This window comes from Pelodiscus sinensis, chromosome 1 (genome assembly GCF_052426305.1).
Source record: "Pelodiscus sinensis isolate ZL-2025 chromosome 1, ASM5242630v1, whole genome shotgun sequence".
In the NCBI taxonomy this organism is placed as follows: domain Eukaryota; kingdom Metazoa; phylum Chordata; order Testudines; family Trionychidae; genus Pelodiscus; species Pelodiscus sinensis.
Window position 1 is genome coordinate 340,703,471 of NC_143052.1, and position 13,358 is coordinate 340,716,828.

The window sequence follows — 13,358 nt, forward strand, 5'->3', positions numbered from 1 at the left end:
TCTGGATTTTCTTTAAACCGATCACCTACAGTAGTTCCATAGCAACTGGATTTTAAATAATTGAGTGGAAGGTGTTCTGAGATGCATTACTTATGTAGCTTATGGGATAAGTCAGGCTAAACTATAGATTGAAATTACCTGCAAGTGCGAAGAATGATAATGTAAAAATTACAATCTGTTTTGCTCTTCTAAGGCCCAATCCTGCAATCCTTGCCAATATGAGTCATCCAGAGCAGTATTCTCTTAGGCTGTGTCTACACTGGCATCCCTTCCGGAAAAGGGATGCTAATGTAGCACTTTGGAATAGGCAAATCCGCGGGGGATTTAAATATCCCCCTCGGTATTTGCATTAACATGGCTGCCGCTTTTTTCTGGCTTGGAGATAAGCCGGAGAAAAGCGCCAGTCTAGACGTGATTCTCCGGAAAATAAAGCCTTTTCCGGAGGATCTCTTATTTCTACTTGAAAGTAGGAATAAGAGATCCTCCGGAAAGGCTTTATTTTCCGGAGAATCTCTTATTCCTACTTGAAAGTAGGAATAAGAGATCCTCCGGAAAAGGCTTTATTTTCCGGAGAATCACGTCTAGACTGGAGCTTTTCTGTGGCTTATCTCCAAGCCAGAAAAAAGCGGCAGCCATGTTAATGGCTTGAAAGTAGGAATAAGAGATCCTCCGGAAAAGGCTTTATTTTCCGGAGAATAACATCTAGACTGGCGCTTTTCTCCGGCTTATCCCCAAGCCGGAAAAAAGTGGCAGCCATGTTAATGCAAATACCGCGGGGGATATTTAAATCCCCCGCGGATTTGCCTATTCCAAAGTGCTACATTAGCATCCCTTTTCCAGAAGGGATGCCAGTGTCGACACAGCCCCTAGGAATATTTGTATGAATAAAGCCTGGGCCCCACCTGTACCTCTCCTCTGAGGACCTCGACTCACTGCATACATAAGAAATAGGACAGTCTGGGATTAAGATTCCTAAGGACAAGACTCAGTGGGGCAGATTGCATTCCAGCATCTTCATCAGCTCCTGCTACACATCCTAAAACTCCTTTCTCCACCCCACTTCCAAGGGACCAGTTCAGGGTTCCACTCACCTGGCCAACCATTGCTTGCCCACGTCGAGCAACTTAAAGTCACTTTGCACCACTAAGGCTTGTCTAGACAATCTGTGCACAGCTAGCTGTATTGTACAACTGCAGTGCACTAGCCTGTCACATATGGTGTCTACGTGGATCCTGCCGCTGGCAACTAAGGGGCTCACATGGACAATCAGGGCGTGGCGAACCTATTGCATTGTACATTTGCACCCCAGCTTGCTGTGCACTGTTTGTCTAAAGAAGCACTAAATGGCTCTAGCTCGGTGTAGGACAGGGGTGGGTAAAAGGGCCTCCTCAGGCCAGATCCGGCCTGCCAAGTACGTGGATCCAGCCTGGAAGCCCTGCCGCTCCCCCGTCTCCAGGCCAATCAGGACCTCGACTCACTGAAAATAAAAAATTATTGCCCACCCCTGATGTAGGATCTGGTCCGCAGTCCCTGCTATAGAGCCCTCTAATTAGAATCTGATCAGACCGTGAGAGGACAGACCAGACCTGTAATACAGTGTACAAAGACCAAGCACAGGGACCAAACCCTATGTCCCTGCTCAGTAATTATCCTTTCTTAGACAAAGCATCCACTGACACCACAATTCCATCGACTTCCCATGGGTCCTGTCGGGCTGTGGAGATGTTTTTGGTGGAAGGGCTTATAGAAGAAGTCTGTTTGAAGGAGGCCTTTGCATGTTTCCCAGATGGCACACGGTGATCATGGGCAACAGAAATCCATGGGTATTCAAAATCCACATGCAGTTTTTAGATTTAAATTCCCCTGCTGGCAGATTACCAGCCATGACAACTGTAGTATCCCTGCACATAAGGCAGATGACAAATACCTTACACGAGTGTTTCTCAACCAGTGGTATGAGTTGAAGTACTTGAGAGAAGTCTGGGAGGGTTACATCAACACAACTGAAATTTGGAGAGAACTGAATTTTTGTTTTAGGTTTATAGTGCTTTATTATTTTTGTACTTTTTACACCCAAAAATGTCATTGCTTGCCCGGCTACAATTAAGATGTTTAAACAAATGTGTTGCAATGGTAGAAATAATTGTCTGAAAACTGGAGGTACTGGGGGTACTTATAATTTTTTTAAAGGGGGTACTTACGATTTTTTTAAAAGGGGTACTTAAAAGAAACACTGCCTTATACTAGCCCATCTAACCCCTGTCATTGGAGTAGATCAGTAAGAGTTATGACCATTAATAATTACCCCTCACACCACTCTTGTGAAGTAAGTACTCACAGACCTATTTTACAGAAGAGTAAACTGAGGCATACAGAAGTTATGTGATTTGTCCAACATCACACAGAGAGTCAGCAGCAAAGTCAGGAATAGACCCAAGGAGTCTTGAACCACGTCCTTTTGGCCTAATCACTAAACCTTTCTGTCTCTCCCTTTGGATGGATGTGTAAAGGACATAGAAAAGTGCCCCTTTCCCACATCTTTCCCAGTCACCTTCTTATTTGGTCCACAGCAGTATATGGCAACACATTTAGTTCTTAGCTGGGAATGAGCCTTCGTAGCTTCCTTTTCTGATTTGTGCTGGGTTGCGGCTTCTCCCCTCAGTATAATCTCTGCACATAGTAACAGCACAATTTTTCAGCGTGACAAACCCAGGGAATAAGAGGATCCTTTGCCTCCTAGCTGAGAGACTGAGGAGCTGCTCCCCTTCCCTTCTAGGCATGTTTCCACACTGTGCTTCTGGGGGAAGAGGGTTAGCCTGCACTTCTCTGGAGACCATCACACATGTCTCAATCAGCCAGAGGCACATGTATCTGAGGCTATGTCTAGACTGCAGGCTTCTTTTGGAAGACGTTTTTCCGGAAGAGATCTTCCGAAAAAACTTCTTCCAAAAGAGAGCGTCCACACTGCCAAAACGCATCAAAAAAGCAATCTGATTTTTCAAAAGCTAGCGTCCACACTGAATGGACGCTCTCTCACATTTAACCTGTAATGGCTATGGACGGACTGGCCACCAGGGCACCTGTGCTTTTTCCGCTTTCTTCTTCTTGCGAAAAACTCCCTCTTCCCCATCCACACACACCTTTTTCCAAAAGAGCTCTTTCAGAAAAAGGTTTCTTCCTCGTTAAAAGAGGGTTACCAATGCCGGAAAACCCCCTCTATTCTATTGATTTACTTTAGAAAGAATGCGATTGCAGTATGGACGTAATTGACATTTTTCGGAAAAACAGATGTTTTTCCAGAAAAACTCTGTTGTGTAGACATACCCAGAGTTACAGGACACACTGGTTTCCCTTAGCAGGAGTCTGAGTGCACGGCCTCTGCAGCAATCCCATCCAACTGAGCCTGGAAATGAAGCCCCTGGCCTCTAGCATCAAGGGATAGAGCAGCATCCTGTCACCAGGCTGACCCAGGCTTCTTTCCCTAAGGAATGTTGGGCTACATGTAGAGTGGATAATAAAGGAATCCACCTAGGGGAATGAGGAAACAAAGGGATTGGAGTCAGCAGCATCACCACCCGTTTTAGATTACAGCTCACTGTGGTAATACTACACCCGCTGCCACAGAAATAGATGTGTGAGCTGGAGGGCCATTGAACACTGCAGATATTATTTATCACTAGCAGATGTACCCAGCATTGCTCGGGCCCTTAACTGAAGTAATAGGTTGTGGGTTTTTTTGGGAATAAAAAGCAAAATGTACATGCTTTATTTAAATAATGGGGCTCAGTGCAGGCAGTGGGGGGTGCAGGAGTCAGGGCAGGGGTTAGGGGCTCAGGACAGGGAGGTGGGGTGGAGGAGTCAGAGCACTTGGGGCGTTGGGAGGTGTATGGAGAGTTTAGGGCAGGGGTTGGGGAGTGGAGTCACGGCAGGGAGTGGAGGGGAGCTTAGGGCAGAGAATGCATTGAGTCAGGGCAGAGGGTGCAGGTGGGGAACTCAGGGCAGGGAGTTGGGTGTGGCAGGACTCAGGGTAGGAGATAGGGTGCAGGAATCAGAGAAGAAGCTTGGGGAGGGGGCTCAGGGCAGGGTATAGCGGTGTAGGAGTGAGGGCAAGGGGCTGGGAGAATTGGGGGGCTCAGGGCAGGGATGGAGGGTGTTGGAGTGAAGGCAGTGGGTTGGGCGCTCTGGGCACAAGATTCAGTGGGGGGGGGATTCAGGCGAGGGGCTGGGGTGCAGAAGTCAGGGCAGGGTTTTGGTGGGGGGACTGGAATCAGGGCAGGGTCAGGGGACTTAGCACAGGGGTGGGGTGCTGGAGTGAGGGCAAGAGGCTGGGAGGGATGGGGGCTCATGGCAAGAGGTGTAGGGTGCTGGAGTGAGGGCAGGGGTGGAGGACTGAGGGCACAGGGTTTGTGGGGGGGGGGACTGAGGGCAGGGGATAGGACGTGCAGGATTCAGGGCAGAGGGCTCAGGATATGGGGCTGGAAAGCGGTGGGGGAGCTTACTGGGACTGCCCGTGGTGGGGAGGGTAGCATTGCTTTAGTGGTGGCTCTTCCCAGGGGCTGGAGCTGTGGTCGGGTTTGGGTTGTGGAGATTTTTTTTAAATGTCTCTGCTGCTCTGTGTCTATGTTAGAGAAGGAAGACTGAAGAAATGCATCTTGCACTCCTAATGGAAGATGACAAGATCTGTAAACTTATCTAGCTTTCATGGAAGTTTGTTCCACAGCTGCAGCCCGGCTTTTGAGAAAGCTCTGTCCCCTGCACAGATGAGCTTTATCCCCATGGCAGAGTTCCTTTGACTCTGTAAGAAGTTAGTACAGACTGAACCTCTCTAATCCAGCACTCTCCGGTCCGGCAACATCTGTGGTCCGGCATGATTTTAGTTAGCCAGATGTCCTTTTATCATGGGTGTGGCCAAGTTTCCCTGAGGTTCCATAAGGTTTGTTTGCAGTCATCAGTCCTGTGCTGTTATGTAGCTCTAATTTACCCCTAAAGGTCTTCTAGGAGCCCAATAAGCGGTGGACATGCTGGTAATGCTGCTAGACAATATTAATCTTCCATGGTTCAGCAAATTCTCTGGTTTGGTCAGGTCTCAAGGGTGCCAGACTAGAGAGGTTCAACCTGTACACGTTTCCAGATCTCGGCTGTTTGAATAACCCAGTCATTAGTGTGCAGGCTGCTTGTCCTGAAAGAATAATAAAAATAACCTCATTTGAGAGGTGCATGAAATGAAGGGGATCTTGTTTGCTTTGATTCCTGAAAGATTAAATCTAAGTTGCTCTGCATGAGCTTCACATATATGGCCCTGTCTACTGGGTAGAACTGATCAAAATTTTAATCATAGTTTTTATTCAGTTGGAAATGCAGGTTTGTCAAACTCAAAAACATTTCACAGAGACAGTTCAATTTCATTTTTTTCACAAAAAAATGAAACATAAAAAAGTATATTCAAAACAAATTGTTTCATGTTATTTCAAATATATTCGTCCCCTTCCCATAAAAAAATAAAACAAATTCTGAAAAAATGCAAACTATTTTGAATGGTCTAAAATTATTGTATTCAGATTTTTTGCAGAAATAAAATTAATTTTTTGATTAGTTGTAATTAGTTAATTTTTCTCAGAGGTGAATATTTAAAATATTTTTTACTTTAATTTTATTTAAATAATTTAATTTGATGTTTAACGTAATTCAGTTTTAATATTTTGAATATTTTTCACGTTTTAGTTCTTGAGATTCATGATCCTGAAGATCCACTCTGCTTTAACTCATTTTTTTCAGAACACTAGTCATGATTTTTAAAGCCTAGTCTATGAAGGTTTTGAACCAGTATTACCATGTTGGTTACAGATGTGATTTTTTTTCTTTTACATTTATAGTTATACTGATATAACCATAAGTGGACACAGTTATACTGCTATAGAACATAGGAATGGCCATATTGGTCAGACCAAGGATCCATCTAGCCCAGTACCTTGTCTTCTAACTGTGGCTGGTGCCAGATTCTTCAAGGGGAATAAACAGAAAACAATTTATCAAGAGATCCATTCCCTGTTTTACAGTTCTAGCTTCTAGCAATCAAAGGTTAGTACATCCAGAGCACGGTGTTGTGTTCCTGACCATCTTAGCTAACAGCCAGTAATCAGCCTATCCTCCATAATTTATCTAATTCTTTTTTGAAGGTATAAAGATACTAGTATTAGCTATAAGCCCATTTACAATGGTATGACTATATCCCCACTACAGGGGGTTGTACCAAGCACTACACTGGTACAGTTAGAGCAGAACAACTTACAGGCTGTGTCTAGACTGGCATGATTTTGCACAAAAGCTACCGCTTTTGCGCAAAATCTTGCCGCCTGTCTACACTGGCTGTGAGTATTTGCACAAGAACACTTATCCCGCTCAGGGATAAGCCCTGTTGCACAAGTATTCTTTTCCATTAAAAGTATTTGCGCAAAATCTTGCCAGTCTAGACGCAACCACAGTGTATAGACAAAACCTAACATTTAAAATACCGATTCCATTTTATGGAAAAACCTGAATGAGAAGAAGTTAAGCCTGCCCTTTGGTAACACAATTGTTATCTGCATGGCAAGTAAATACAAATAGCACTGTCTTCTCTATCATACTCTCATTAATCACACACTGATGCATTGTTGTGGTTAATGCAGAGGATGGGAGGAGGAAAACCTCACAGATTAGTAAAAGATCAGATTATAGTTCAGTAACTAACATGTCCATGAGGGTGGTGATGTCACTGCTTCATAGAAATGAAGCTACACAGCCAAGGGCTTTAAAAATTATTAGAAGGACTTAAAATCACAATGCTGCCAACATTTGTGATATTATTCTAAGTCACACAATATGTGATGTGTGTTTTTTAAAGCACCAGTTATGGGAACTGAAGAGGTTACATGAGAGTATGAGCTTTTTATTTTTATTTTTTAAAGATAAGTTTCTAGACTTCACGGTTGTGGTCCAAAGCTTGAACAAATGAAGTGTGTGCAACCCTTAGGACTTAGAAACCAGAAGCCAAATGGAACAGAAAATGTATTTTTTTCAAATATGATTTTAAACCCAATCTCAGGATTTCGGGGGGTTTACCTCATGATTTTTGAACTGTTAGGACTGGTAATACATATTAATTGATGAGGACCGTGAGAAAAAAATCCAAACGGTCTTCAAAATAAACAAAAGATGTAAAGAGAAGTGCTCCTGATTGAGAGTTCTTAGCCAGTTGCCTGAGCTCTGCTAAGAAAGCCCCCTTTCTCATCATGCTTGAAGAATTTCCCCCAATTGATTTGCTATTTGCCCCCTGGAGGCAGGAGATGGAAAGCAGCCAGTCTGCTCTATGGTCTATGCTGCAGTAGAAATACCAGCAGTGCCCTCTATTGTATATATTTAAAATTACAGAACACAATAGTAAGCCCAAGATGCTGTTTCTTGGAGATTTCTCAATGGACTTTAATTCAACTCTCAAACTAGTGATGCCTAAGGAAAGTGAGGAAAAGATAAGCAGGAATGTAATCCCAAATATTCACACTATGGTAATCTGACAGAAAGGCTTTGACAGACTACAGGGAATTCAGAAAAGAGCAAGGAGGCAAGCAGGAGGGATTTACGAGGAAAGATTACAAGAATTAAATAGGTAGGCTAGTTAGCTAATGGCCACAGGTGATGGAAAGCACATACAAGGGAATGAAATCGATTAGGGAGGTTCAAGAGGGTACAGAGAGGAGTAATTACTGTTATTTGTATTGCAGTAGCACTTAGAAATCCCAGCCAAGATGGATACTGCCATGGATAGGGCATGTACACACACACAAAGGAAAAACCATCCCTTCCTCAAACACCTTTCAAATCAAGGCTGATTTTCAAATACCTAGTGGGTCTGGGTGCAGCAACCTTCAGCAATTGCTAAAAAAAAGTATGAAAATCAGGCTTTATAAGGAGTCTTAAACTGCATACCTAAAATCTGAGTCCCTCCCAGAAACACAAGCCATGTTTGAAAATCTTGGCCTAAATAGGAAAGACATTTGTTTTGGCTCGGACTCATTGCCACAGGACAAGAACTTGGTTGGAATGTGAAAAGGATTGGATATTCATCTGAATATCATCCAGAGTTACACGAAGTAGCAGAAAAACCTATAAGGGGGATAAGCCATTGTGGATTTGGGAGAGAAGCCAACTGTTAACTGGTTGGAGTTATGATGCTATTTCCCCCTGTGACGTTATCTAATTGAAATATTAGGCATCGGATTAAAATGTGTTACATGGCAGAAAGGGTTAACCAGCCCATAGGCTGAATGACCCAGGGCTGACCTTGGAGGACTTGTTGGGAAGATGTTAGATGAGAAGTGGGCTATTACATTAGGTTAGAATCGTTGACATGCAAAGTTTCATTCTTAGAGCTCTAGAATAGTAGGTGTTTTTATGATGTGACAAACAATCCTTGTCTGTTACTATCGTTTGGGTTCAGGATCAGAAGGGAATATTAACATTTATGATGAACATTGATTGAAGCAGGATTATTAGTTATATGTCTTTTTGAAGGTTGTGGTAAACTGTATGTGAACTGTATGTTTAATGGATACATTACCTGTGCTAATTGCCATGGTGTCTGAGAGACAGAAGGTTAGGTCTGAAGCCTATTGCGCTCTCCCAGGCCCAGGGGCTACTGCAAAGGTATAAAGGCCCTTTGGACAAGATCCTTTTTATCTCATGTCTCCTTGGGTGCTCTTGGGGAAAGCTCAGGCCATACGAAAACAGATTCCCATGATATCCTGGGTTCCCCTTTTTAATGGCCATTGACTTAGAGTCTCAGTTCTGCTTGGGGTTTCACACAGGGGAAACCTAAGCCAAAAGGTGAAGTCCTAGCTGTTGTCTGGAATCACTCGGGGTGTGGATTGCTTCTGTTTGCTCAGTGTGGCTATGTTTACACTATAGCCTTTTCCACAAAAACATATGCAAATGAGGCAAAGCGTGGAATATCGCTGCACCTCATTTGCATCATTAATAAGGCTCCATTTTCGCACAAGAGAGGGGTAGTGTAGACATAGCCTGTGTGAGGAGGGAGCTGATGAGAGAAAGTATAGTGGAGAATCTGGGAGAAGAAAGTGTAAGCAGATACCAGGAGGAAGAACCACCAGTAAAGATGGTGCTGGGGAAGACTGTGGGGAAGTGGCACAGGGTTTCGTAGCTGTCACGTAGCTGTTACAAGAAACATTATAGAGAGCTGGTATTACAGGGTCCCAGGGCTGGAACCTGAAGTAGAGGACGGCCCCAGGTTTCCCCTCCCCCCACCACTAGCCCTCCATTTCAGCACTAGAAATACTGTTTTTGGCACAAGTGTTTGTCCTACCCTGTACCACTGGGAGGGGCCACAAAGACTATGAAGTTTGGTTTCACATGCTGGCCAATGATGAGAGGAGTTCAACAAACCATAAGCCGGTGTCTAGGTTGAGGGCTGCTGTGAGCCCCTGAGGCAAGTCATCCGCCTGAAAGCACAGGACCCACTGAGATTAAGGAGGAGCTTTGCCAAAATACTCAATACAAATACATCTCAGTCTGCTTCCATAAAGAAGTTGCTGATAGTTCTCAGCACATAATATAACAGCAGCATGTAAACATGGCTAATTGCTTCCCATACTTCTCACTGGACACGAGCATTGTCCAACTGTAGGTGTCTAGTTCAATACAACAAGCTGTTTGCCTTGCACAGACTCTAACAAACAGATTTATGGGTTTGCCATGCAGTAAAACACCATTACAGAGTGATTTGCAGATCATAATATTGCAGCATGTGACCTTCAGCGCCGTTAGCCAGCAATGGGGCTGGCAATTAAGTGAACTGGCCCGTCCTCAGAGAAGCACATAAATCGTTCACATTCCATTCACGCTAGCGGCACAAAAGCTCCTGAGCAGAGATATGGAAAATGCTGGCTGGATTCCGTCCTTGCTGCTGTCAATGGGAGTCTTGCCTTTGACTACTTCAGTGGAGCAGCATTTTGCTCTCCCCCTTTTTGCACACAAAAAGCAAGCATTCTTTTCCCCAAGGCCCAGCCCAAGTGACTGTGGGAGAACGGAGGCAAGAATCATCCTCACCTCCTCCCCCTGCCCCACAAGCTGAAGAACAGGAGTGGAGCACGACTCCATCGGAACACCGGTAGTAATCTCCACAGACATACCATAGAAGAAATAGCAGCTTTGCATAGGAATGGATTTCTCACCCCATCTTACCCAGAAACCTCCCACCTCAACAGCAGGAAGGGATCCCTTTGTGGACTTGTGCTCCACACCGGGAGTTATGAACTCAGGTCTTGAGCCAGGCCCCATTGAAGTCAATGGCTCCCAGAGTGCTGGCTTCTCAATTTTCTCTCTTTTTGAGCAGCAGTTGCCAGGGAAAAGGAGACTCATGTCAACAATTGAGGAAGAGGCAGGATATGCCTCAAACGTCTCATTCTCAGATTTGCTAAAAAACCTAACTTGTAAGTGGGCGTCCTATTGTAATGGCCCAGAACACTAACCCCATTGCAGCAGTTACTGTGGTTAGTAGGCCAGTAGTTTTGTAGAATAACTGAGTATTTTTTTTAAATGTATTTATATCTATTTCATTGTCTCGGTTCATGTACGGCATTCTTCACTATAATGGCTGTGTACCGGCTAACAATAACAGTCAACATACCAGACTCTCCCGCCCTTTGTCTGCCTACGTGAATAGCTTAAAAGTAGTGCTGGTTTTAAAAAAACCATTGATGGAACATTCAGAAAATGCTGCTTTGCCAAAATCAAAATGTTTTGCTGGAACATGTAGATTTCAAACAAATGGTTGATGGAAACATTAAAAAGGATTATTCAGTTTCAATTTTCTTTTTTTGTGTTATTGTTTCATTCAGACATGTTGTGTTCACTATTTAAATAAATATAAAATTTGTATTATAATGTCTTGACATTATCAATTTTTTTCAATAGGTCATTTTGATGTTTCTGAATCAAAATATTTTTAATTTCTGGTCCACACAATATTTTAAAATCTTGTACTGAGAACACACTTCTCAAAATATCAGAATTTCCCACAGGACAAATGCCGTTTTCTGATCACTTCCACTGAAAGGGTAGATATATTTTCCCATTTCTTTACCTGCACCACCAATTGTCTACAATTGCATGAAGAGCGCATTGTGAGAAGGATAAAGTGAAGGGTTTCCTGGGAACTCTGCTGTGAAATCCTGGCTCTGCGGACAAAATTATGATGCTTATTCAATGTGGATGAAATTTTGTCAAGGCTAGGTCTTCAGCCTAGGTTCCCCCAAGGGTGCGTGCCTGCATGGGCACGCATAAAGAATTTTAATCCTGCCAACCTCCTCAGTGGAGCCATGCAGCAGAACTCCCCTTCCTCAGACCTGGAAGGTAAGCTGCTGGCGGTAGGCTTGGTGAGAGAGAGGGGGGGCAGGGCTGCATGGTGGCTGCTCAGCTGCTCCCGGGGTGGGGCTGCGTGGCGCCTGCCAGAGCTGGAGCCTGATTTTAGTGCAGCTGCTCCAGATGCAAGGGCCAGAGGATAACGCAGTCCAAGGAGCAGCCATCATGCAGCCCACACCAGGAGAACCCGGCTCCAGTCTTGGGGAAAGGCTGAAGCTGGGGTTAGGGCCGCGTGGTAGCGGCTTGGCTATTCCCGGGGTGGGGCTGCATGGTGGGCGGCTGCCCCATGTGATAGAGCCAGTTTCCTCCCCAGCTAGGCACTAGCAGGGAGCAGTTCAACTCAGCACCAACCAGGCAGGGGTGCACCTGTGTGAGCCTCTTCCCAGAGCATCTAGCACATGGACTGGCCTGTTCCTCAGGACCAGGTAGGTGCCAGGCTGGGCCAGGTGCCAGTGATGGCAGGCTGGGTGGGTACTAGGCTTGGCGCCAGGCAGGGGGTGCCAGGATGGATGAGTGCCAGGCATGGTGCTAGCCTGGGAGGGTGCTAGGCTCAATGCTAAGTTGGAAAGGTGCCAGGATGGGAGAGTGCAAGGCTGGGCGGGTGCTCAGGTGGGATCCAACCAGGGGCTGCCAGCTGGGGAGCTGCCAGGTTTGGAGGGTGCCAGACTGGATGCAAGGTTGGGTGCTAGCTGTGCTAGATGGGGGTGCCATACAGGGGTGAAAGGCTGGGGGGGTGCCAGGCTAGGATGGTGACAGGATGTATGCCAAGTTGGAAGAGTGCCAGGTTGGGTGCCAGGCAAAGGGGTCTGCAGGGTGGCTGGGTGGATTGATGGCAGGGAGAGTGCCAGACAGGGAGGGTGCTAGGCTGGATGGAAGTGAGACTGGGTGCCAAGCTGGGTGGTTTTCAGGGTGGGTGGATCAGGGCTGGAGTTGCAGCCAGGGCTGTGTGATGGCTGCCCTGCTGCTCCCAGGGCACCAAACGGCAACATATATATTTGTTAGTAACTGGTGGGTACCACGGTGGCACACATCTGAACAAGCCCACATGACCTCAATGCTGGCGCACAAGACAAAACTGACTCTGCTCACGGATGGGAAATCTTAGCGGGAACACTGTCTTCAGCATGTGCAAATTGCTGTGTCTGCCTTGAAATTGATGCCGATTATACAGGCTGAGGCTCTAGCTCCAAATATTTTGCAAAATTCATGACAATGCCAGATTTTTTAAGTGATTCCACACTGAATATTTGCAGAGTGCCATGTGTGGAGTTCTGGACCTATTGCAGGCTAAGCAGCTTGTGTGTATGACTTTAGTTTAGGGATGTAGAAGCTTAACTAGTTACCAGGTAAGCATTAGCCTTATTGGCATGCTTACCCAGCGGTCTGTTAATCAGAGGGGTGGGCAGGGTAGCTGGAGCAAACCCCACCCCTGACACAGAACAGCAGGACTCAGAGCAGCCCCCCACCCATGGCACAGCACAGCACGGCGGGACCCCAGCCAGCTATAGCAGACCCTGCCCATGGCACTGCATGGCAGGACCCAGGCCAACCAGAGCAGATCCTGCCTGCGGCACAGCACTGTGGGACTCTGGCCAGCTGGAGCAGCATCCCACCTGTGGTGCAGAATGGTGGGACCCCAGCTGGAGCAGTCTCCTGCCTGCAGAGGTCCTGGCTGGAGGGACCCACCGCCTGCAGTGGGCTGGCCAGACCCCAGCCACTGTGCACCAGTCCTTCACAGTTAACCGAGTAAAGATGACAATTTTATCATTAAACTGGTTAACTAGTTACACCCCTACTCTAGTTTTAGTTGCTGCTGAGAGTACTACAGGGCATCCCCGCTATAAGTCACCCCAGTATACATCTGTTCCACACTAAAATCATTGACGCTTGTAGGAACTGATACATTATAATTCCTCCCATTCCCTGCTCTTAAGTCACACAAA

General features: G+C 45.7%; 1 protein-coding gene across 1 annotated transcript in view; it reads right to left on the reverse strand.

Annotated features, from left to right (window-relative positions):
- Positions 1-13,358, reverse strand: part of MYO7A (myosin VIIA) — a 184,870-nt gene that overhangs the window by 123,571 nt on the left and 47,941 nt on the right. The window lies entirely within an intron of this gene.